At 42.9% G+C, this 24,967-nt stretch overlaps 1 protein-coding gene across 4 annotated transcripts in view; it reads right to left on the bottom strand.

The window, feature by feature from the left end:
• Window positions 1-24,967, bottom strand: part of LOC140717298 (polymeric immunoglobulin receptor-like) — a 120,187-nt gene that overhangs the window by 80,340 nt on the left and 14,880 nt on the right. The gene's annotated exons all lie outside the window — the stretch shown is intronic.

Here is a 24,967-nt window from a genome sequence, read left to right as displayed (position 1 = left end):
CCAACACAGATGCCTTGTGCAGGAAGGCACAGAGTCGACTGTACTTCCTAAGAAGGTTGGCGTCATTCAATGTCTGTAGTGAGATGCTGAAGATGTTCTATAGGTCAGTTGTGGAGAGCGCCCTCTTCTTTGTGGTGGCGTGTTGGGGAGGAAGCATTAAGAAGAGGGACGCCTCACGTCTTAATAAGCTGGTAAAGAAGGCGGGCTCTGTCGTGGGCAAAGTACTGGAGAGTTTAACATCGGTAGCTGAGCGAAGGGCGCTGAGTAGGCTATGGTCAATTATGGATAACTCTGAACATCCTCTACATAGCACCATCCAGAGACAGAGAAGCAGTTTCAGCGACAGGTTACTATCGATACAATGCTCCTCAGACAGGATGAAGAGGTCAATACTCCCCAATGCCATTAGGCTTTACAATTCTACCGCCAGGACTTAAGAACTTTTTAAAAGCTATTATTAATGCTTTTTGAGATAGTGATTTAGATGCATATCATATTTTTTACTGAGTTAAGTATTGTATGTAATTAGTTTTGCTACAACAAGTGTATGGGACATTGGAAAAAAAGTTGAATTTCCCCATGGGGATGAATAAAGTATCTATCTATCTATCTATCTATCTATGCTCTGTCCGCCAGAGAAAGCAGGATCTCCCAGTGGCCACACATTTGAGTTCCACGTCCCATTCCCATTCTGATACGTCTACCCATTCCTGCAGATTTCCTCATGTTTGCTTTGTGTAAGTTTGTTGTTGAGTTTCTTGTGTTACAATTTGTGAACTATTTTAGTAACATTCTGAAAGGGATGTAGAAGGTAAAATAGAAATAAAAATCTTAATTTTCCTTTATCATTTCATCTCACTCATTGATGGCTTCTCATGAATTAGAACTCTGCTGGGAATTAAAATTGCAAGCGAACTCAAACATGGCCATTCTGATCTCCATCTAAACTCAGAAGAAAATATTTCCACACCTGATCAGGAAGCGTTTCGAGAAAATTGGAGGGTAAACCTCATAGGCTGAGCGATATCGGTTCTGACAAAAAAAAAAGACATCTGACTGACACATATCATGCAGATTGTATCAAGTACAACCATGCCTAAGCCTAACCCAAATGTTTTAGCAGAAAATACACCAACTCGACTTGTACCTAGCTTACATAGTCAGGTATGCATCAAGTAGGCATAATCTGATCTGGAATTCCAATCTTATCCCCTTGTCATTATTAGCTTTTAATAATGCATTAAAACTCATCTTTTTAATAGGTTCACATCAGGACATTGTTCCTTTGTCTTACAACCAGATTTGCATCACTGCTTTTCAGTGAAGAACAACCACTTCATAATTTAGTATCTGTGTGCTGTCTATCCATGTAGATGAATATACAAATTTGAATTCACAGTGAGTAACATTATCGAGGAGAAGTTCAGTATTCCAGTGATGGGTCTTTGGATTAGTGATGGATCACCAATTTGTACTGAGAACCCATTCCTACGACAGTCCAAGGATGTGCTGGGGGCAGCCTGCAAGTCACGCCATATATCCGGCACCAACATAGCATGCCTACAACTTACTAACCCTAACTCATACATCTTTGAAATGTGGGAGGAGGCTGGAGCAGCCAGAGGAAACCCAATTGGTCATGGCGAAAACATATAAACTCCTTACTGGCAATGACAGGAATTGAAAGCAGATCGCTGGCCTTGCGGAGTGTTACACAAATTGCTACATGCAATGTCAGCATTTATTTCAAGAGGACTGGAATATAAAGGCAAGGATGTAATGTTGAAACTGTATAAAGCACTGGTGAGGCCTCTCTTGGAGTGCTGTGAGGCCATTACCCTCAAAAGGATGTGCTGAAACTGGAGAGGGTTTTAAGGTGGTTCACGAAAATGATTCCAGGATTGAACAGCTTGCTATAATGTAAAGATTTTTACTCCTCATGTATGTGAAGGATGTAAGAAATAGTGAATTCAATTCATATGAAGAGTGTTTGGTAGCTCAGGGCCTGTATTCACTGGAATTCAGAAGAATGAATGGTGACCTAATTGAAGTCTATCGAATATTTAAAGGTTTTGATAGAGTTGATGTGGAGAGGATGTTTCCTATGGTGAGAGCATCTGAGACCAGAGTTTACAGCCTCAGAATAGAGGGGTGTCCTTTTAGAATGAGCATGAGCAGGAAATTCTTCAGCCAGAGGGTGGTGAATCTGTGGAAATGTTGCCACAGGCAGAGGTTGATAGATTCTTGATTGGTCAGGGCATGAAGAGATATGGGGAGAGGGCAGGAGACTGGGGCTGAGAGGAATAATGCATCAGCCTTAATGAAATGGTAGAACCATCTTGATGGGCTAAATGGCCTAATTCTGCTCCTATATCTTATTGTTTTGTTGCCGTGCTGCCCTTCAATGCTACTGTGCCACTCTTCACTTGGTGCCCTTGTTGACATCAAGGAATTTAAAACTACAGCCCCTCTCTATTTCTGTTCTGTTGAGACTGGCTCATAGACCTCAAGCTTCTGTCTCCTGGACTGGGTCTCTCACTTCCTCACAAGCGAACAAATATCTTTGCAACATGGCGTAGAGTACAAGGCATTGACATACATCCTGCTTCACAACTTGCTGCAGGATGTCAACCAAGTTCCATTTTAAGCACATTAACTGTTGCTGACTGATGCTTGACAGTTTGTCTGAAAGTCAACACATTCACAGAGAAAGGATGCTGCACACAACAGGAACTAACTCAAAGGCTTCAACTGGAAACATATTTTTTCAATTTGTTATTCGAAATTTATTTTCCATATTCACCTCTATTAAAGTGGAAGAAAGCTTTTAGGTTCTAAACACAGAAAATTGATGCTGGTGCAGCTGGTATCTTGGATATTTTGTGTAGTCCTATTGCAGTTGTGGAAGAAAAATAGGGGGTATGGGTAACCCTAGATAATTTCTAAAGTAAGTACATGTTTGGCATACCATTGTGGGCCGAAGGGCCTGTATTGTGCTGCAGGTTTTCTATGTTTCTATGTGGTGGTTAGTATAAAACTACTTGTGGCACCGTGAAGTACAGATTGAAAGGGCCATCTATATTGTTGCAGATCTGGAGTTAATTGTGGATAAGATTCAATGCTGAAATTAGTTTTGTTATTTGTTAAGCACATGTTTCCCTCTCTACCCCTCTCCACTTTTTGCAGGGATTGTTCCCTCCGCAACTGCCTGGTCCACACGTCCCTCCCCACAGATCTCCCACCTGGTACTTATCCCTGCAAGCGGAAGTGCTACACCTGTCCCTACCCCTCCCCTCTTTCCACTATTCAGGGCCCCAAACAGTCCTTCCAGGTGAGGCAACACTTCACTTGTGAGTCTGTTGGGGTCATCTATTGCATCCGGTGCTCCCGGTGCGGCTTCCTCTACATCGGCGAGACCTGACGCAGATTGGGGGACCGCTTCGTCGAGCACCTCCACTCCGTCCGCCATAACAGAACGGATCTCCCGGTTGCCACCCACTTCAACTCAGCTTCACATTCCCATTTGGATATGACCATACATGGCCACCTCTACTGCCATGAGGAGGCCAAACTCCGGTTGGAGGAGCAACACCTCATATACCGTCTTGGTATGAACATTGAATTCTCCAACTTCCCGTAATTCCCTCCCTCTCCCTTCCCCCATCCCACTTTCACTCTGCCTCCTCTTCCAGCTGCCTATCACCTCTCTCATGATTCTGCCTTCTACTACTACCCATAGTGCTTTCCCCTTACATTCCTTATTCACCTTTCCTGCCTTTCGCCTCCCTGCTTCCCCACCCCCACCCCTTGATCTATCCTCTGATTGGTTTTTCACCTGGCACCTACCAGCCTTCTTCTTCCCACCCTCCCCCGACCTTCTTTATAGGGCTCCTGCCCCCTCCTTCTTCAGTCCTAATGAAGGATCTCGGCCCAAAATGTTGACTGCTCGTCTCAACGGATGCTGTCCGACCTGCTGAGTTTCTCCAGCGTGTTGTACGTATTGATTTGAACACAGCGTCTGCAGTGTACTTTGTGTTTAGTTTTGTTATTGTCAGTTGTACTGAGGCATTGTAAAAAAAAGACTTTCTTCCGCATTCCATCTGCACAGATCATTTAATTCACACATTGCATTGAGGGAGTACAATGGAAAGGCTTTAACATTTTGCAGAATACCTCGTTACAGTTCCAGAGAAAGTGCAGTGCAGACAATGAAGTGGAAGGCAACAGTGAGGATCTTGCTGACCCATGTGTGGTTGTCGGAGAACAAAACTGAGGATCTGAGGACAAGACTGCTGTATCAGAGATGAGAAAAATCTCAGTTGTTTGTTGTATCGGAACTTGGACAGGCCAGCTGCAGCAGTCAGACCAGAAGGATTTATGATTTACAGAATGGACTGAAGTGCGGACTCACGTAAGGCAAAGGGAGGAGGTGTGTGTTTCATGGTCAGATCTTGTCAGTGCTCTGACTTGGCAATTCTGTCAAACAGTGTACAATCGTCTTGGAACACCTAAAGATCAATTGCAGACCTATCTATTTGCCTTGGAAGTTATCATCTGTGATCTTGACAGCAGCTTATGTATCACCAGTGGCCGACAATAAACAAGCACTCACAACACTGCATGACGTCTGCAGACAAGAAACAGCCCATCCCGTCACTTTTCAAATTGTAGCCGGAGACATCAACCAGCACTGTTTGAAGAAGACCCTGCTCAGTTACCACGGTAGCACCAGAGGTCCCAGCATTCCAGACCACTGCTGCACTATGTTAATGAATGGCTGCTGTTCCTTGCCCAGACCGCAGTTTGGTAAATTGGATCACTTGGCTGTCCTTTTCCTCGCTGTATACAGGCAGAGCCTAAAAAGCAGGGTGGCAGAGAGAAAAAAAAAGAAATAAGGTGGATGATCTTGTTGCACTGCTGTCGATTGTCAGGTATGATGTTGTGACTGATTGACTGGAGGCAGTGAATGGGAATAAAATGATCTTTTTCTGGTTGGCTGCCGAAGACGAGTGATGTTCAGCGGGGGTTGGTGTTGGCTCTGCTTCTTTTTATGCAGCATATCAATGATTTAGATGATGGAATAGATAGGTTTTTGCCAAATTTGCAGAATATACAAAGACTGGTGGAGGGGCAGGTAGTGTTGAGGAAGCAGGTAGGATGCAGAGTGACTTAGATAGATTTGGAGAATGGGCAAGAGAGAGGCAAATGAAATACAATGTTGGAAAATGCATGGCCACACACATTGCTAGAAGAATAAATATGCAGACTATTTTCTAAATGTGGAGAAAATCCAAAATCTGAGATGTAAAGGGACTTTGGAGTCCTTGTGCAGAACACCCTAAAGGTTAACTTGCAGGTTGAGTCAGTGATGAGGAAGGCAAATGCAATGTTAACATTAATTTCAAGAGTTCTAGAATACAAGAGCAGGAATGTGATGCTGAGGCTTTATAAGGCACTTGTGAGGCCTCACCTTGAGTGCTGTGAACAGTTTTGGGCTCCTCATCTACGAAAGGATGTGTTGGCATTGGAGAGGATTCGGAGGAGATTCACAAGAATGATTCTGGGAATGAAAGGGTTATCATAAAAGGAATGTTTGATAGCTGTGGGTCTGTACTTGCTGGAATTTAGAAGGCTGAGGGGGATCTGATTGGAACCTTTTGAATGTTGAAAGGCCTAGACAGAGTAGATATGGAAAGGATGTTTCCCATGGTGGGTGAGTCTAGGAATAGAGGGTACTTCCTTAGGATTGAGGAGCATCTATTTAAAACAAGAATGAGGATAAATTTTTGGTGGTGAATTTGTGGAATTTATTACCACAGGCAGCTGTGGAGGCCAGGTCATTGGGTGTAATTAAGGTAGAGGTTGATAGGTGAATGGACATGGCATCAAAGATTTTGGGGAGAAGGCTGGGCAGTGGGGCTGAGAAGCCTTGACTTCTTCTGCTATCCTGTGAAGTAACTCTCTTTAGCAGTTTTCTAAAAACCTGGTAAGATTGTGTGCTTCTGGTAAGTGTTTTGGTTTGGCTAAAGATAAGGAGCAATGTGTCCAATTTAGGAATGTTGTATCAGCCAGTCAGGATTGTGGGATTTAGTGAAGGTTCTAGACAGCTGGGCAGAAAGGGATTTCTGAAGGACAGTAGTCTTGTTTGGGGTGCATTAGGGTGGGAACTACAAAGCTGCGCAGGAGGGAAGATGCCTCAGAATGCTGTTGGAAGGATACTCTCCATTGCAAGAAGTGCTTTGGCCAGTACTCATAAGAGAGCCAGTTCATTTGAGACGTCTTTGAGGGAAACTCGGACGATGGGAGTTGCTTTCATGCAGACCGTGGGTCCAGCGAGTTAGTAAAGTGATACACCCACAACTAGTCCAGAAATGAGTTCCGATGTTATTGTGCACATTGGACTGGTTTAACTGTAATGGGCCCTTTTCTTTTTTCTCTTCTTAACTGTAATTTTAGTAAATATACTTTGTTATAATTTTCTGCTGATGTACGATCTGTTATTTCCGGGTATGGGCTGTATTTACACTCATTCATTCACATTGAAGTTTCTTAAATTGGAACATTCCAGTGCTCCTGTCTGGTTGAACACCAAATCATTCAGACACTGGACTTGTATTGCTTATGAAAGGCAGACTTCCCACCGCTGAGTCATGTGGCTGTCAGCAGAATTAGATAATGTGCCAAGTTGGTGCATGAGCCCCGGTGAGAGGGTTACATTTGTGGGGAGCTCATCCCAGATATCAGATACTGTGTGAATGCTGCTTTAGGATTGATTAAGTGGTTTATTTGTGAGTTTAAGCTGGTGTTGGGGGAAGTGAGGTGTGTCCTAATGAAGTTACTTTAATATGGATGCTGTGAGGATTAAGGTTTGGTGCAATTTGAAGAGGTCATCCACAAATAATGCTTGTATTCTGAGTGGCGTATATATTTGAATTCCAAATAAACTGTTACTGAGAGTGCTGAGTTTTGTAAAAGTACCTGGAAAAGTTACTCTGATTGAATGGCATTTTGTCCAATCAGCTGGTAAGGATGTCATAATAGACGAGGCTACCACTGACGTGACCTATACTGAGCTTCCTGATAGGATCGGGACACCTGGAGAGGCGGGGCTCTGGGCAGTCCATAGTTTTAGAGAAGGTGGGAATGCAGCTGAGGGTGAAGACTTTAAGGATAAGTTGTTCTCGCTCTGTGAAGTGAGGGAAAGAAATTGTCTGATGTGAGAAGTCTATCTGGTCCTCCAGCAGTTGATTTAAGCTCTGAGTTGGTTTTGCCTATTGCATCACTGGTTGATGAATGTCAAAGTGTACTTGTGGAGAGCAAAAGTTATCGTAGGCTTAGAATGTTGTCTGGAGTTAAGCCCACACCCGATGGGGAAGACGACCATGAGGCTTGGGCTGAGCAGACACCTCAGTCACTGGTTGTATGGCAGTGCTCAGATAATGTGAAGTAACTGAGTCTAGTAGAGAGTTTAAAGGTTCCGGTGGGTGATACAGTGATTTTTCCTAAAGGCAGAAAACCCATTAGCCACTTCAGCGAATTCCCTGCAAGCTCTGGAGGATGCTTTTGGCACAGCTGAAAGTACAACCGATTTTAGGATGAAGTGTAGGTGCACATTCCAGGAGGAAAGAGAGTTGTTGTCTGCCATGACACAATTGCTTAATGTATTCAAAAGACCCACAAGCTGCACTCTCCTCTGTGTTTTACTGAATTTCTTTGAGAAGTTAGATTGGAGGAAAACATGATTGAGAAGTGGAGAATTTCCAAAAGCAGATTAGTGTCTTCAGTGGTAGCCTCTGCTGTTAAAAGGGCCCCAGATGCCACGAAGATAGATCTTCTGAGGAATGAGTCGAAAACCCTTTGAGCTGAGCTGACTCGATGGATGCCTGCAAATGTTTCAGCTAAATGTGACACGTCTGTTTGGAAACCCGACAAACCTGTAGGACGTGCTAAGCAGAGGATTGCTGCTGGAAAGTGCCTTTGACTGGAGAGTTGACTGGTCTTTTCTGTTACAACAGTGGAGAAGGTGGGTATTTCGAGTGATACTGTGAGTGACAGGAAATTCTTCAAAAAGTAAGTCAGCAGTTAGTCAAAGAAGGAAGAAATCTACAGAGGGACACAGTAAAGGAATGTTCTGGCACTTCAGAGAGAATACGTTCCAATCAGTGTATCAAGGCAAATACTAAAGTGTAAAACAGTGTTCCCGATGATTTAGTGGGACCAAGCTCTGATGTATCCATATAGATTGAAGGTATTTATCTTAGAGCCATACTGGACACTGGTTCTCAAATTACATCACTTTACAGATCCTTCAACAACCAGTATTTGATGCATTTAGCATTGACACCACTCAGTTCCCTTGTGATTTGGGGGCTTAGTACTGATGATTACCTGCACGATGGTTACTTATCGTTGAAACTGCAATTTTCAGAAGCAGGTGTTGGAGTAACTGAGGCTTTTGATATCCCTGTGTCAGTCTGCCAGGAACTGGTTGAAAAAGGGGAAGCTTCATTCTTGTGGGAACAAATACTCCAACGATGAGAAGGCTCGTGGGAGCATTCAAAAAAGATGAGAGAAGTTTTTGAAAAACATGTCCATGCACCCAGTGTTCAGAGCTGCTTTTGAGGAAGTGCAAGTTCCTCCTTAGCTCATTGATGAGCATAAATAAGAAACTGTGTTGTAAACCCAGTCCAAAGCTGACATGTTACATCCTGAAAAAACAGCTGAAGCAACTGGATAGCCCAAGTTCCCTGGAGTGCCTGATGCGAGACCCTCCTGATGGATGCTCTAGAGGATCTCGAAGAAGAGTCATGCTTAGCTGCTGAAGTGCTGGTGAGACCTGAACTGCAGAAACCTTTGGCTGTCCATGCAAACAGGATGACAGTATTGGTGGTGGGGTTGCTCCAAGTGTACTCGCCACACTATTAGAGTGACGGAGGACACCCCTTTCCAAGAGAGGTCGCACTGTTTAGGACCAGCGGAGGTTGAACACATTCAGCTGCCCCAGTTTAAACTGGGCTCCAGAATAATTGTGGATGAAGCTGAGTTTAGTCAAGTGGCAAGGGGACCGGAGTGACTGGAATGAATGAGTGATAGACGGGGGAGGCATCACCGAGAAAACAGGAACAGTACTGAGCAGTGGCTGAGGCTGAAGAAGCTGAAGATGAAATAAGATGGTCTCAGAGAGTCAGGAAACCCCCAATAGGCTGGCATATGATGTACCAGGAAAACAGTGTCCTGTCCATCCAATGGACTGCCAATATGTTATTGCCAATTACAAATGGATTGGGGAACCTGAGATCACAAACTGCATTTGAATACCATGTTATTAATAATGGTTCAATAAGTTCCAAAGTCATGAGAATGTGACTATTTTTGGTATGGGAGGGGAGGAGTGGGGAGAGTGTAATGCTCTAGTTAAGATCTCTACTGCTACGCTGAGTGGAATTTATTTTATCAGTGTTTCATAAGAGCAGTGTGTGCCACTGGTAAGAGCATTTTAGCTTCAGCTACAGGCAAGGAACCATGTTTTCCAAGACAGGAATGTTGTGTCAGCCAATCAGGATTGTGGGATGTGAAGAAGGTTCTAGAGAGCTGTGTGGGAAGAGATTTCTGAAAGACAGTCGTCTGTTTTGGGCTCCTTTAGGGCTGGAGCTGCGGAGCGGGTCAGGAGGGAAGATGCTGCAAAGTGCCTTTGGATGGAGAGTCCCCATTGCAAGAAATGCTTTGTGCAGATGAATAGCTGGAAGAAGGAAGGGCCAATACTCATGAGAGATTCGGTTTGTCTGAACTGCCTTTGAGGGAAATTCTGACAGTGGCAAATGGTTTCATACAGACCATGGTTCGAGCACGTGAGGAAAGCAATACACCCCCTGACTACCACTGAAATGAGCTCCAGCGTTTATGTGCACATTGGACTGGTTTAACTGTAACGGGCCCTTTAATTTATCTTAGCAGATTTCTGTAACTATAAATCTGGTAAATGTACTTTCTTTATAATTTCATGCTGGTGTACGATCTGTTAGTTCTGGGTTACCGATAATTGTGTATGGGAAGTGCTTACACAGCATTCGCTGAGATTGAGGTTTCTTTCATTGGAACATTGCAACATTCCTGTTTGGTTGAACCCCAGATCATACTGACCTGAGACGTATTTTGCTTATGAAAGTCAGCCTCCTCATCAATGAGTCACCTGGCTGTTAGCAGAGTTAGAAAAAGAGCCAAGTTGGTGCACAAGCCCCAGTGAGAGGGTTACATATAGACTTGCCTTGGTAGCCCACAGGAAAATGCATCTCAGGGCTGTATGTGTAGACATATATGTACTTTGATAATAAATTTACTTTGAACTTTGATATCTAAAGCAGAGACTGATTGGTTATTGATAAGTATGGTCATCAAAGGTTACAGGAAGAAGGGAGGAAAATGGGGTTGAGAAGGAAAATAAATCAGACTTGATGGACTGAACAGCAGAATTCTACCCAATGAGTTTGTCTTTACTACAGAGATCTACATCAAGGGAGATGTAGATGCTGGAAATTTTAAACAATACACACAAAATGGTGTAAGATTTCAGAAGGCCAGGCAGTGTCAATGGAGGGAATTGAATAGTTGACATTTCTGGTGGAGAACCTTCATCACAACTGGAGGGAAGGGAGCAGAAGCCAGAAGAAATAGGTGTGGGGAGGAGCACGGACTGGCAGGAGGAGTCCAGGTGAAGGGGAAGTAGGTTTGAAAGGGAAAGATGTGAGAAGCTTGAGGGTGATAGGTAGAATAGATAAAGGACTGAAGGAGAAGGAATCTGATAGGAGATGACAGTGGACCAACGTATTAAGGGCAACGGCTGGAGACTCAGGGGGAGATGATGGGAAAGGGAGGGAAAGAAAAGGGCTAAGAGGGCTGCTGGAGTGAGAACATGGCCTTCCAGTATTCAATAGTGATCCCATTTGGAGTCTTCCATTGAATCCTGAAACTTCTGTTCAGCTTCCTCACTGAAAGGTTCAGGTCTGTACAACACAGATTTACCGATTCTTGCTCCTGATTCTGGCCTTCTAGTTCTTCCATCTCCCCAGTCCCTAAGGTTGTCTGGACACCTCTCCGCCAACACGTCTGATACTTGCTGGTTCCTGTGGTGGTGCATTAATGGGCTCCTAGAGCGGGCGGTGCTCCATAGGTGCAGTGTATTCACAGCGTGGTAAGCCTTTTGCAATATCAAGATTCAGCGTCTATGAGCTCTGTGAGAATTTAAGTTTGGGTACTTTGTTGTATTATAATTACAAAAATATATTTACTGCAAGTTTATAATTCTATAATACTACAAAACTGAGACAATGCAATGAGTAACTTGAACTAAATTAAAATGTTTCCAACACAGTCTATGATATATTTATCCCCTGCAGTGCTGAATAATCCCAGAACCCCTCCATGGTACCCGAGGACACTGAGCGGCTGTTCTCCACGGATACAGATATACCCCGGAAGATTGTCATGTCGTCAGCCTGGGCAGAGCCCTCTGCTGCCCACCTCAAGAACCCATGAATAGCTATCTTTGCCAGACCCAGGTACTAGCTTATGAGAATATCCTCCTCTCTCCCTACAGTGGAGTTCACTGTATGTTTCACCAGCTCTGTGCAGTTCTGCTTTTAGTTTATTATGTACACGGGTAAGCTTTCTATCTGGGAGTCTATGGGGTTGTTGTTAGGCTGGTAACCAGGCATCAGTTTCCTGTGGTTCAATTTCAGGCTGCAGCTCATGCTTTGGGTCAAATTTCAACTTTCAGGATTTAAGTTATTTGTCACATGTACATCAATGCATAGAGTGAAATACATTATTTGTGTTAAGAACCAACATAGTCGAGGTTGTGCTGAGGAGGGAGAAGTTGGCAGTGTGTTAGGGAATTGGAAAGGAGACGCTAGCAATGTGTTGGGGTTTGATGAAGAGATTAAGCACAAAATGTTGATTGTCTACTCCTCTCCATAGATCCTGCCTGTCCTGCTCAGTTCTTCCAGCATTTTGTGTGTGTTGCCAGTGCATCCTTTCCCCTTCCCAAACTCACTATCTGCCACTTCCAAATATACTGACAACTTCCCACCAATACATTGAATACTTCTCACTAATATACTGACAACAACTCCTTCTCCCTTTCACAACCCTGTGAACTCCCTCCTCCCAACACACTGACAACTTCCACTATCCCTTCCCCAACACACTGCCAATTTCCCTCACCCCTCCCCAATACATCGCCTACTCTCCTTTTCTTTCCCCACATGTTGCCGACTCCTCTCTTTCCATCCCCATCACACAGCCAACTTACAACTCCCTGGAACTTGGCAACTCCCTCCACCACAACATCACCAACTTCCCTCCCCCCAACACACCACCAACTTCCAATTCCCAGCAGCCTGGCAAATTCAATTTCCCCCTCCTCAATGCCAACTACTCCCTCCCCAAGACATCATGATCTTCTCTCTGCCCCACTTCCTCAACACTTTGTCATCTCCATGATCCTGAATGCATTCTGTCAGCCCATTACACTACCCCAGCCCCCGGCAACTACCAACTCAACCCCAAGCACCAGTTACCAGCTGTCCCTCCACCCAAATCAACATTCCCCCAGCACTGGGCTCCATGCCACCTTGTCTTGCGCATAGATTTCATCAAGTCTATGGTTGCTGAACACCTCTGAGCTTGTTCAGGGACAAGGAGGGATGAAGACCAAAGTGGCCACCAGCTGCTTGCTCCTGCACCAGGCCAACACAGCCCCATAGAATGCTGTCATGGTTGGGGGTTTGTGGGAAACAGCTGCACAAAAACAAAGAAACGTTTACCCGACTTTATTTGTGATGTTTTCTAGGTTTTCTTTGGAGCTTGAATTAATTATTATTAGTGAGCAACCACTGAATACACTACAGTTTCTGAGTAATGTTGTGTTCAGGCATTTCTAGGAGCATCTTGTACTGGAAGATTGATGTGCGTGTTTTCCACGTAATCTCTACATTGCTTTCCACTGGCATACGCCACAGGCTTTTCCTGTATTTTGAAGTGTGAAATATAGTTAGTGGTGGACTGTTGACGGGGGGGGGGGGGGGGCTGAACTCAGAAAATGGCAGAGGAGAGCATTAGTGAGAAGAATTGGAGAGTAAGTAAACAAACCTCAAGAGCTTTTCCTAGGTCTATAAAGAGAAAATAAATCTATGTGAACATAGAAAGTGAGCCTAGGGAAATGCCATGGGGAATGAGTAAATGTCATCCAGGAATGGCCTCTTCTTTTTACTACAGTCGAGCATCCTGAAGACCCACCCTCAAAAATTTAGGAACAGTTTCTTCCTCTCTGCTTTCTGACTTTTGGGTGGTTCATAAACCCTTGACCACTCCCTTGTTACTAATACAAGAGGCTCTGCAGATGCTGGAAATCCAGAGCAACACACAGAACATGCTAGAGGACCTCAGCAAGCCAGGCAGTATTGACGGACAGGAAGAAGGTGTCAACTTTACAAACTGAGACCCTTCATCAATACTGGAAACTCAGATCCATCTTCTTCAGATCACCATAAAAACAAAGAAAGCCATGGAGTTTGTTCAATACCCGTGCCATCCAACCAAAATGTTCAACTGAATTAGTCCATTTGCTTGCATTTGGCCCATATCCCTTCAGGCCTTTTTTATTCATGTATCAGTCCTAATGTTTTTTAAATGTAATCGTATCTGCCTCTACAGCTCCCTCTGGTAACTTTTTCCATATGCCCGCCACCCTCTGTAAGAAGAAGTTGTCCTTCAGTTCCCTTTTAAACTTCCCTTCCTCTCACATTCAACCTATTCTTTGGTTCACATGACAATGAACTTCACTTGGAGTTACAAAACAAAGTAAAATTGTGTAAATGTCAGAACCTATTGAGAAACAGGATGGCTTCGTCTGCTTTTGAACTCCTTCAGTTAGCTCCTGGTTTGCTGCTTTCATTACTTCCTTTGTACCACTTTCAAAGAAACACTTTCTTGTTCATTCTAGGTATAACCATAACACTTGTATCATCTTACTGGAATTTCCAACCATCCGATACAGGTATTGATTTTGTAGAGACCTGCAGCATGCAACAAACAAGCTATTGGGATCTCAATGTTGTGCCAACTTTTTAACCTACTCCAAGACCATTCTAACCCTTCCCCTCCCACACAGGCCTCCATTTTTCTTTCATCCTTGTGCCTATCTAAGAATATCTTGAACGTTCCTGATTTATTTGTCTCTACCACCACCCCTGGCAGTGCATTCCACTCCCTGTATGAAAAACCACCTCTGATATACCCCCCATACTTCACTCCAATCACCTTAAACATATGCCTTCTTGTATTAGTCATTGCCATCCTGGGTAATAGGCTCTGGATGTCCACTCTATCTATTCCTCTTGTCATCTTATACATCTCAATCAGGGTATTGTCTAACCAGTGCTTTCCAAATGTATAAACCGGTTGCTTTGGTAAACTAGGTGAATGGTCTGAATTTGTGAAAGGCGTCTCAGAGAGGAGATGAATTTTTAAGCCATCATTTGACATTTAATATCATCTTGCTACTTAACTGAACTGAACTTATCAGTCTTGTCTTCTACCTGAGTATTATACAAATAATGATGGCAGTTAATGAGCAGCAGGAAGAGAGCTGACAAGGCAACTGCAAGTACAACATGCCATTGGGATGGTCTTGGCTTCCTGCAGAATATGACAAAGACATTGACAGATCTAGTCTAATGGGCACATTCACACTTTCTCCTTCTCCAGTATTGCCCTCTGTTTTCTTGATCTGATAAGTTCAAATATGATGTAGACGTGAACACATGTGCCTCTCACTCAATATCAGCAAGATCAAAGATATTATTATTGACTTCAGTAGAGGAAAACTGGAGGTCCATGAGCTGGTCCTCATCAGGGGTGTTACAAATTTCTTGTTGTTACAATTTCAAAGGATCTGTGCCATTACAAAGAAAGTATGGCAGCACCTTTACTTTCTTAGATGTTTGTGAAGGTTTACATGTCATTTAAAACTTCACAAGGATGATTTTGGGAATGGAAGTGTTATCATACAAAGAACGTTTGATAGCTTTGGGTCTGTAGTAGCTGGAATTTAGAAGGGCGAGGGGGATCTGATTGAAACCTTTTGAATGTTGAAAGGCCTAGACAGAGTAGATGTGGAAAGGATATTTCGAATAGTGTGGAAGTCTCGGAAGAGAGGGCACAGGATAGAGGGGCGTGAATTTAAATCAAAGGTGGCATGTGACAGGTGAGACCAGTTGATCACCTTTTACCTCTTCCACCTATCCCTTCCCAGACTGTAACTTCATTCCCCCTGTCGCTCACCACATCTGATTTCTCCTTCCCATTCCCTCCACCTTCTTATTCTGTCTTCTTCCTCTTTCCTTTACAATCCTGATGATGGTTCTTGCTCAATAAAGTCAACTGTATATCTCCCCACCTGCCAAAGATTTTCAAACACGAGGAAGTCTGCAGATGCTGGAAATTCAAGCAACACACACAAAATGCTGGTGGAACGTAACAGGCCAGGCAGCATCTATAGGAAGATGCACTGTCGACATTTCGGGCTGAGACCCTTCATTAGGACTAACTGAAAGAAGAGATAGTAAGGGATTTGAAAGTAGGAGGGGAAGGGGAAATCCGAAATGATAGGAGAAGACAGAAGGGGGTGGGGTGAAGCTAAGAGCTGGAAAGGTGATTGGCAAAAGGGATTCAGAGCTGGAGAAGGGAAAGGATTATGGGACGGGAGGCCTAGGGAGAAAGAAAGAAAGGGAGGGGAGCACCAGAAGGAGATGGAGAACAGACAAAGTGTGATGGGCAGAGGGAGAGAAAAAAAAGGGGGAAATAATTAAATCAGGGATGGGGTAAGAAGGGGAGGAGGGGCATTAACAGAAATTAGAGAAATCAATGTTGAAAGGTGAAAAGTTTAAGGAGAGATATTGTCTTTATGTTGGTTCTTTTTCTGCAGCCTCCCCAGCGGTCCACTGGGTCAATAGCTGTGAAATCACTGGTCACCTATATTATGGAGCTATAGCTGTCCTGGGGATACTGAGAGCTGTCACGCTGGTTCCACAGTAGAATTTACACAATGCTGACAAAATCCCATTCAGGTTCTAATTATCCCGTTCCATATGGGACTCTTGGCATCTCTTGAAGCTCTGAAATACGTGGAAACTTCCAGTTCTGGACCCTGAATCACCCCTGACATTAACTCTTATTCCTCTGGTGGCCGTACCTTCTGTGGCTCAGATCCTGATCTGTTGGAATTCCTTCTCTACAGCTCTCTGGCCCTCTCTTTCATTCTCGCTCTAAAGGCTTGTTAAATCCCACCAATTGCTGAGGTTTTTGGTCACATGTACCTTCTCCCTCTACATGTGACTCAATGACAAATGTCAGATAATGTTGCTGCACATGGCCTTTGGCCCTATCAATCAACTTGAAGCTGCTGTGGAAATGAAATTTGTTGTTGTTTTATTACAATAGATTGCTCAATAAACTTTATAAAATCTATCTGTTTTTATTCACTTCTGGATTATTTTAACTAACATAATTTGGAATAGTTGTGCTGGGTTTTTAAGCAGTATTTCATACATTAAAAAGCAAAATATTGCATAATTTTGAGAGCAATTTATGAGTTTAATCAAAACATACACAGAATGCTGGAGGAATTCAGCAGGTCAGGCAGCATCTAGGGAGAGGAATAAAGAGTCGACATGTCTGGCTGACACCCTGCATTGGTCTCAACCTGAAATGTTGAATCTTTATTCCTCTCCGTAGATGCTGCCTGACTTGCTGAGTTCCTCCAGTATTTTGTGTGTGTTACTCTGCATTTGCAGCATCTGAAGAATCTCTTGTGGTCAAGTCAAAATACTATTGGATGCTTGGGTGAATTTTGGAATCTTTAGTAGGGTCTGCAACTGTTGTACGGATTCATTCGTGGATTTACAGCAGGCAGTAGATGCTGGAAGCTGGAGCAATAAGCTGTTTACTGGAGGCACACAGTGGGTTGAGCTGCATTTGTGGTGTGGAAAGATGCCGTCGACATTTCAGGTTGAGACGTTGCACAAGGACCGATCCGTCTGTGTTGTGGGTTCTGCTTCGTAACAGCCTGTCTAGAAAAATAGAAAATCCAATGTTAGGAATTGAGAGGCGAGAGGAAGCAGCAAAGATGATGATATTTCTCTCCAGAAAACACCAGTGATAGTTTTTAATGTGGGTGCTGGAATAGTGCAGTAGGGACTCTACAGTGGTGGGTGTTGGTGCTGTGAGTGTTAAATAGGGTTATATCTTTCTGTATTTGTCTGGGGGAAACTGTCAATGTCCATGACTGTAGACTAATGGTATAGTGGGTATTGACTGAGCTGGAAGTAGGGCACAGGGGTGGAGGATTGTGATTGGTTGCTTCAGTAATTGAAAGTGAGGTGCCACCAGCAATGAAAGATTTCCTTTATTTGACACACGTACATCAAAACATTAAAAACATATTGTGAAATGTGTGATTTGCAGCAATGAACAAGACAGTCCAAGGACAGTGCTGTGGGCATCCCACGAGTGTCGTCATGATCCTGGAGCCAAAGTAGCATCCACGCTCCTCACTAAAACTGACACGTGAGAGAAAACAGTTATGTCTTGTAACTCTGAAACATAAAAACATTTGAAAGGAAACTTAGAAGTTTTTGCTTTAAAGGAGGCATTCAGTCATGACCTGGTGGTGTGATGATGTAAGCCATTCATGTACTTTTATATATAACCTGAATATCAATTACTTAATGAAACAAGAAATGCATAATCAAACATATATTTACAATATTACTCAAAAATTACTGAAATATTAAATACACAACACTCCTCCCTGCTTAGCTACAAACTCCAACTTGATATAGAGTGAACCTCAGCATACACATATATATATATACTGTATATTTACTTACTGCCGCTGGCACTTAGGGTTCTCCGGGTCATTGAGGCTTGCAAGCCTCCTAACTCTGACTATGATATAAACATCCACAGCTTGTCCCATTCAGGTCTAAGGATTTAATTGCTGCTGAGGATTTCTTACCTTTGTGGGATAACAACTTTCCTGACAAAGGAGGTCACTCTGCTTGGCAGGAGAAGCTTGCGGCTGTGAAACAATCTCAGGTTCTTGCACCACATCCATGGTGGTTGTAGGAGTTGACTCTGGGACTACAGGAAGTGGTTCTGAACAGCTCCAACTACCTTTCTTCTGGATGCATTGGTGTTCCGAACAGTGAATGGCTATCTGCTCGAGCATATGTAATATGTAATGGACTAGAGGCGATTAGGGAGCTTAAGGTAAAAGAACCCTTAGGAACCAATGATCACAATATGATTGAGTTCAACTTGAAATTTGATAGGGAGAAAGTAAAGTCTGATGTAGTGGTATTTCACTGGAGTAAGGGAAATTACAGTGGTATGAGAGTGGAGTTGGCCAAAGTAAATTGGAAGGAGCTGTTGGGAGAGATGTCAACAGAGCAGCAATGGTGTGCATTTCTGGGAAAACCGAGGAAGGTGCAGGACATATATATTCCAAAAATGAAGAAACACTTAAATGGTAAAATAGTACAGCCATGGCTGACAATGGAAGTCAAAGCTATTGTAAAAGCAAAAGGAAGGTCATACAACAAAGCAAAAATTAGTGGGAAGATAGAGGATTGGGAAATTTTTAAAAACCTACAGAGAGCAACTAAAAATTCATTAGAAGGGGAAAGATGAAAGCAAGCTAGCAAATAATATCAAAGTGGATAGTAAAAGATTTCTCATGTTAAAAATAAAAGAGAAATAAGAGTGGATATAGGGCCACTAGAAAATCAGGCAGGAGAAATAGTAACAGGGGATAAGGAGATGGCTGATGAACTAATAAGTATTTTGCATCAGTCTTCTCTGTAAAAGACACTAGCAGTGTGCCTGATGTTGTCGTGTGTGAAGGAAGAGAAATGGGTGCAGTTAATATTACAAGGGAGAAGGTGCTCAAAAAGCTGAAAGACATAAAGCTATATAAGTCATAGAAAACATTGAAACAGAGAAAACCTACAGCACAATACAGGTGCTTTGGCCTACAATGCTGTGCCAAACATGTACTTACTTTAGAAATTACCTTTGGTTAACTATAGCCCTCTATTTTTCTAAGCTCCATGTACCTATCCAGGAATCTCTTAAAAGACCCTATTGTAAGTCATCCAGACCAGATGAACTCTACCCTAGGGTTCTGAAAGAGATAGCGTTAGAGATTGTGGTAGCAATTTCAAAAATCATTGGACTCTGGCATGGTGCCAGAGGACAGGAAAATTTCAACCATTACTCCAGTCTTCAAGAAAGGAGGAAGGCAGCAGAAAGGAAATTATAGACCAGTTAGCTTGACCTCAGTGGTTGGGAAGATGTTAGAGTCAATTGTTAAGGATGAGATGATGGAGTACTTGGTGACACAGGACAAGATAATACAAAGTCAGCATGGCATTGAGAAATTATGAAAGGTTGATGATCTTCTTATACTATTACAAATTGCCAGGTATGATGTTGTGGCCATCACTGAATCTTGGCTGAAGGATGGCTGTAGTTGGGAGCTGAATGTCTATGGTTATATGTTATATCAGAGGGATAGAAAGGTAGGCAGAGGGGGTTTTGTGGCTCCACTGATTAAGAATGGCATCAAATAAGTATGAAGATGTGACATAGTATTGGAAGATGTTGAATCCCTATGGGTTAAGTTAAGAAACTACAAGGGTTAAAGAACATTGATAGCAGTCATATACAGGCCTCCCAGCAGTAACTGGGAGGTGGACCACAGATGACAACAGGAAATAGAAAAGGCGAGTCAGAAGGGCAATGTTCTGGTAGTCATGGGAGATTTTAACATGCAAGTCGATTGGGAAAGTCAGGTTGGTAATGGATCTCAGGAGAGTGAGAGAATTATGAAAGCAAGCTGGAAACTATTATCAGGGAAGATACGAAAAGTATATAAAGGGTAAAAAGAGGGACGAGGGTAGATATAGGACCAATACAAAATGAAGCTGGAGATATTGTAATGAGAGATGTAGAGCTGGCAGAGGAACTGAATGCATATTTTGCATCAGTCTTCAGAGTGGAAGATACTGGACATTCAAGAGTGTCAGGGAAGTGAAGTTTGTGCAATGAAAAATATGATTGAGAAGGTGCTCAGCAAGCTTAATGGTCTGAAGGTTGATAAATCTCCTGGAGCTGATGGAATGCATCCTTGGGTTCTGAAGGAAGTAGCTGGAGAGATTGCAGAGGCATTAACGATGATCTTTCAAGAATCAATAGACTCTGGCATTGTACCGGATAATTGGAAAATTGCAAATATTACTCTGCTATTTAAGAAGGGTAGGAGGCAGCAGAAAGGAAATTATAGACCTGTTAGCCTGACATCAATGGTTAGGAAGTTGCTGGAATCAATTGTTAGGGATGAGATTACAGAGTACCTGGAGCACATGACAAGAAGTGCCAAAGCCAGCATGGTTTCCTGAAAGGAAAATCCTGCCTGACAAACCAACTGGAATTCTTTGAGGAAATTACAAACAGTGTAGACAAAGGAGATGCAGTAGACGTGGTGTACTTGGATTTTCAGAAGGCCTTTGGCAAGATGCTGCACATGAGGCTGCTTAGCAAGATAAGAGCCCATGGAATTACAGGGAAGTTATTAGCACGAGTGGAGAGTCGGCAGAAAAGAGAGGGAGGGAATAAAGTGATCCTATTCTGGCTGGCTGCCAGTTGCCAGTGGAGTTTCACAGGGGTCATTGTTTGGATCAGTGCTTTTTACGTTGTATGTCAATGATTTGGACTATGGGATTAATAGATTTGTGATTAAATTTGCCGATGATACTAAGGTAGGTGGAGGAGTGGGTAGTGTTGAGGAAACAGAGAGACTTAGATAGTTTAGTGGAATGGGCAAAGAAGTGGCAAAAGAAATACAATGTTGGAAAGTGTATGGTCATGCACTTCGGTGGAAGAAATAAACAGGCAGACTATTATTTAGATGGGGAGAGAATTCAAAATGCAGAGATGCAAAGGGACTTGGGAGTTCTTGTGCAGGATACCCTAAAGGTTAACCTCCACGTTGTGTCAGTTGTGAAGAAGACAAATGCAATGTTGGCATTCATTTCTAGATTTATAGAATATAAGAGCAGAGATGTGATGTTGAGGCTCTATAAGGCACTCGTGAGACCACACTTGGAGTATTGTGTGCCGTTTTGGGCTCCTTATTTTAAAAAGAATATACTGACATTGGAGAGGGTTTAGAGAAGATTCACAAGAATGATTCCAGGAATGAAATGTTTACTGTATGAGGAATGTCTGACTGCTGTTGGGCTGTATTCCCTGGAGTTCAGGAGAATGAGGGCGGATCTCAGAGAGGCATTCCAGATGTTGAAAGGCCTGAACATATTAGATATGGCAAAGTTATTTCCCATGGTAGGGGATTCTAGGACAAGAGAGCACGACTTCAAGATTGAAGGACGTGCATGTAGAACAGAGATGTGGAGAAATTACTTTAGTCAGAGGATGGTAAATCTGTGGAATTTGTTGCCACGAGTGGCTGTGGAGGCCAAGTCATTGAGTGTATTTAAGGCAGAGATAGATAGGTTCTTGATTAGCCAGGGTATCGTAGAGTATAGGGTGAAGGCAGGGGAGTGGGGATGACTGGAAGGATTGGATCAGCTCAGATTGAATGGCAGAGCAGACTCAATGAGCTGAATGACCTACTTCTACCCCTATATCTTATGGTCTTATAGTTTCCTTCAGGGAAATCCTGCCTAACAAACCTGTTGGAATTCTTTGATGGGATTACAAGTAGGATAGATAAACGGGATGCAGTGGATGTCGTACATTTGGACTTCCAGAAGGCCTTCGACAGGGTGCCACACATGAGGCTACTTACCAAGTTAAGAACCTGTGGTATTACCAGAAGGTTACAAACATGGTTAGAATATTGGCTGATTGGTAGGAGACAGCAAGTGGGAATAAAAGGATCCTTTTCTGGTTGGCTGTCAGTGACTAGTGGTGTTCTGCAATGGTTGGTGTTGCGAGCGCTTCTTTTTATGTTGTATATAAATGATTTAGATGATGGAATAGATGGCTTTGTTGCCAAGTTTGCAGATGATACGAAGATTGGTGGAGGGGTAGGTAGTGTTGAAGAAACAGGTTGGATGCAGAAGGACTTAGACAGATTAGGAGAATGGGCAAGAAAGTACAAATGAAATACAATGTTGAGAAATGCATAGTAGTTGAAATAAATGTGAGGACTATTTTCTAAGTGGAGAGAAAATCCAAAACTCTGGCAAGCAAAGGGACTTGGGAGTCCTTGTGCAGAACACCCTAAAGGTTAACTTGCAGGTCGAATTGGTGGTGAGGAAGGCAAATGCCATGTTAATATTCATTTCAAGAAGTCTGGATTACAAGAGCGGGGATGTGATGCTGAAGCTTTATAAGGCACCGGTGAGGCCTCACCTTGAGTATTGTGAACAGTTTTGGGCTCCTCATCTTAGAAAAGATGTGCTGGCATTGGAGAAGGTCCAGAGGAGATTCACGAGGATGATTCCAGGAATGGACGGGTTATCATATAAGAAACGCTTGATTGCTCTGGGACTGTACTCACTGGAATTCAGAGGGATGAGGGGGGAATCTCACTGAAATCTTTTGAATGTTGAGAAGCCTAGACAGAGGAGGTATGGAAAGGATGTTTCCCATGGTGGGAAATTCTAGGACAAGAATGCACAGCATCAGGATAGAGGTACACCCTTTCAAAACAGAGATGCGGAAAGATTTCTTTAGCCCAAGAGAGGTGAATTTGTGTTATTTGTTGTCACATGCAGCTGTGCAGGCCAGATTGTTGGGTGTATTTAAGGCAGTGATTGATAGGGTCTTGATTGGACATGGAATCAAAGGTTATGGGGAGAAGGCCGGGAACTAAAGTTGAGGAGGGGAAAGAAAAGGATCATCCATGATTGAGTGGCTGAGTAGGCTTGATGGGTCAGATGGCCTAATTCTGCTGCTATGTCTTATGGTCTTATCTATAATAAGTGAAATGTCATTGCAAGAGAATGTTACCTTAAATTCTGTATTAGATTCTAATGTGTGTCCTCTGAACGATACTTTCAGCCACATTTTGGCCATTTATCCATGTGTCTCTCTGTTATTTCCCTCAACTCATTGCTTTGCAGTTACAGACACTTATGAGACATTTTGAATGAATTAACCTGGACTAAACTTGGGCTTCCACTTTTATTTGTGAATCACATGACATGGAAGTGAAGAGATTGGAAAAAAATATACCTTTGAAAAGCTGTCATGTAATGTATCGAAACAGTGCAAAGAAACAGAGCTCCAAGGAGTATCCAACGGGTCAGAGTCCAAACTTTATGAATTATCAACTCATAGTTCCTAACGAATCAAGAAGATATCATTCGTCACAGATAAAGTAATCAATACATGACACCGAGAAATACATTTTATCTAAGTACACATTATCAGTGACACTGAGAAATACATATTATTAAATGCAATTCATCAAAATGCATTTTATCAGCAAGTGACATTGAGAAATGCATGTTATTGGAACAGTCGTAAGAACCAGACCTCTGAAGAGTATTCATTGGATCACAGTCGATATATGGTGAACTTACACCTCATGGTCACTGATGGACAAAGGAAACCTAATTAACAACGCACAGAGAAATCTGTAACAGACACTATGAAATGCCATTACACATGAAATCATCATTCAATGTGATGTAGCGTTGTGGCATGGAATATCGAGCAGTCTAATAGTTGAGTGCTGATTCTCCAACTTATGCCCACACCTTGGAACTGTCGCACCACCAGTGAAAGTGAGTGAAATTAATGTTGTATGCTCCAAAGCACTCTGTAAAGAAGGAAAGAAAGAAATCTGCAAACTACGTCCATTCTATTGGATTCAAGTTACAGATGTTCATCAGTATTTCAGTTTGATTTTGATTCATTCATCTGCAGTTCCTATATAATCCATGTGGTCTAGAGGGACAAGGGCAGTAGACGCATGACACCAGAGCTACTCCTGAATCCCTTGAAGGACAGACAGTGTTGTTCAGTCGTTATCACCAGATCAGAATGGTGGAATGCCCAACATTTCATTATTGTGGGAGATTGCTCGCTGGGTGAGCTGCAGCCATTGAAGTTTTCCTGGCTTGAGAGGGTAATCATCAGTTGGAGCCAGACAGATGTCAGCACATTCACCAGTGAGTCTCCCAAACTCCTCATTCACATGGGAAATTAGGAGCTGTGTGCAGATGTTGGCCTTGTCCTTGATGCTTACATCCAATAAGTAAATACGGTAACACTTGAGACTTAATGCTGATAAAATGATTTACAGAGCAAAAAGTTTCAATGTTTATTACAGTAACAGAAGTCCATTTATGTTAACTGTTTATGTGGCCTTCATCCTAATGATCATCAACTATGGATTTAACTCAGGGTCCTGTATTCATTACCCTTTTCTATTTTGTTCCCATGTTACACTTTAACACGTCACAGTAACTGCAGCTTTTCCCTTATCATCAGTCTGTTTTCCCTTAAATCTCACTACACATTGCATCTACTTGTATACCAAATGCCCCATCCTCTGCTCTTTCATTCCAGTTCCAATTCCCACTGGCAAGCTAGATTAAATCCTTCCCAAGAGTTGTGGCAAACATTCCCGCAAGGATATTAGTCCCCCTTGAGTTCAGGTGAAACCAATCCTTTTTGTTCAGGTCATTCTGTTCCTCAGAGGAATCCCACTGATCCAACAAATCCGAAAATCTGCCTCCTGCACCTCTTCCTCAGCCACTCATTCATCTGCCAAATCTTTCTATTCTTACCCTCACAGGGGCGCGGCACAGGCAGCAATCCAGATTTACTACCCTGGAGGTCCTGCTTTTCACCTATCTACCTACCTATATTATCT

This window comes from Hemitrygon akajei, chromosome 27, assembly GCF_048418815.1.
Source record: "Hemitrygon akajei chromosome 27, sHemAka1.3, whole genome shotgun sequence".
NCBI lineage: Eukaryota > Metazoa > Chordata > Chondrichthyes > Myliobatiformes > Dasyatidae > Hemitrygon > Hemitrygon akajei.
Note: the sequence above shows the minus strand (reverse complement) of the source record. Positions and strands in the feature narration are given on the sequence as shown.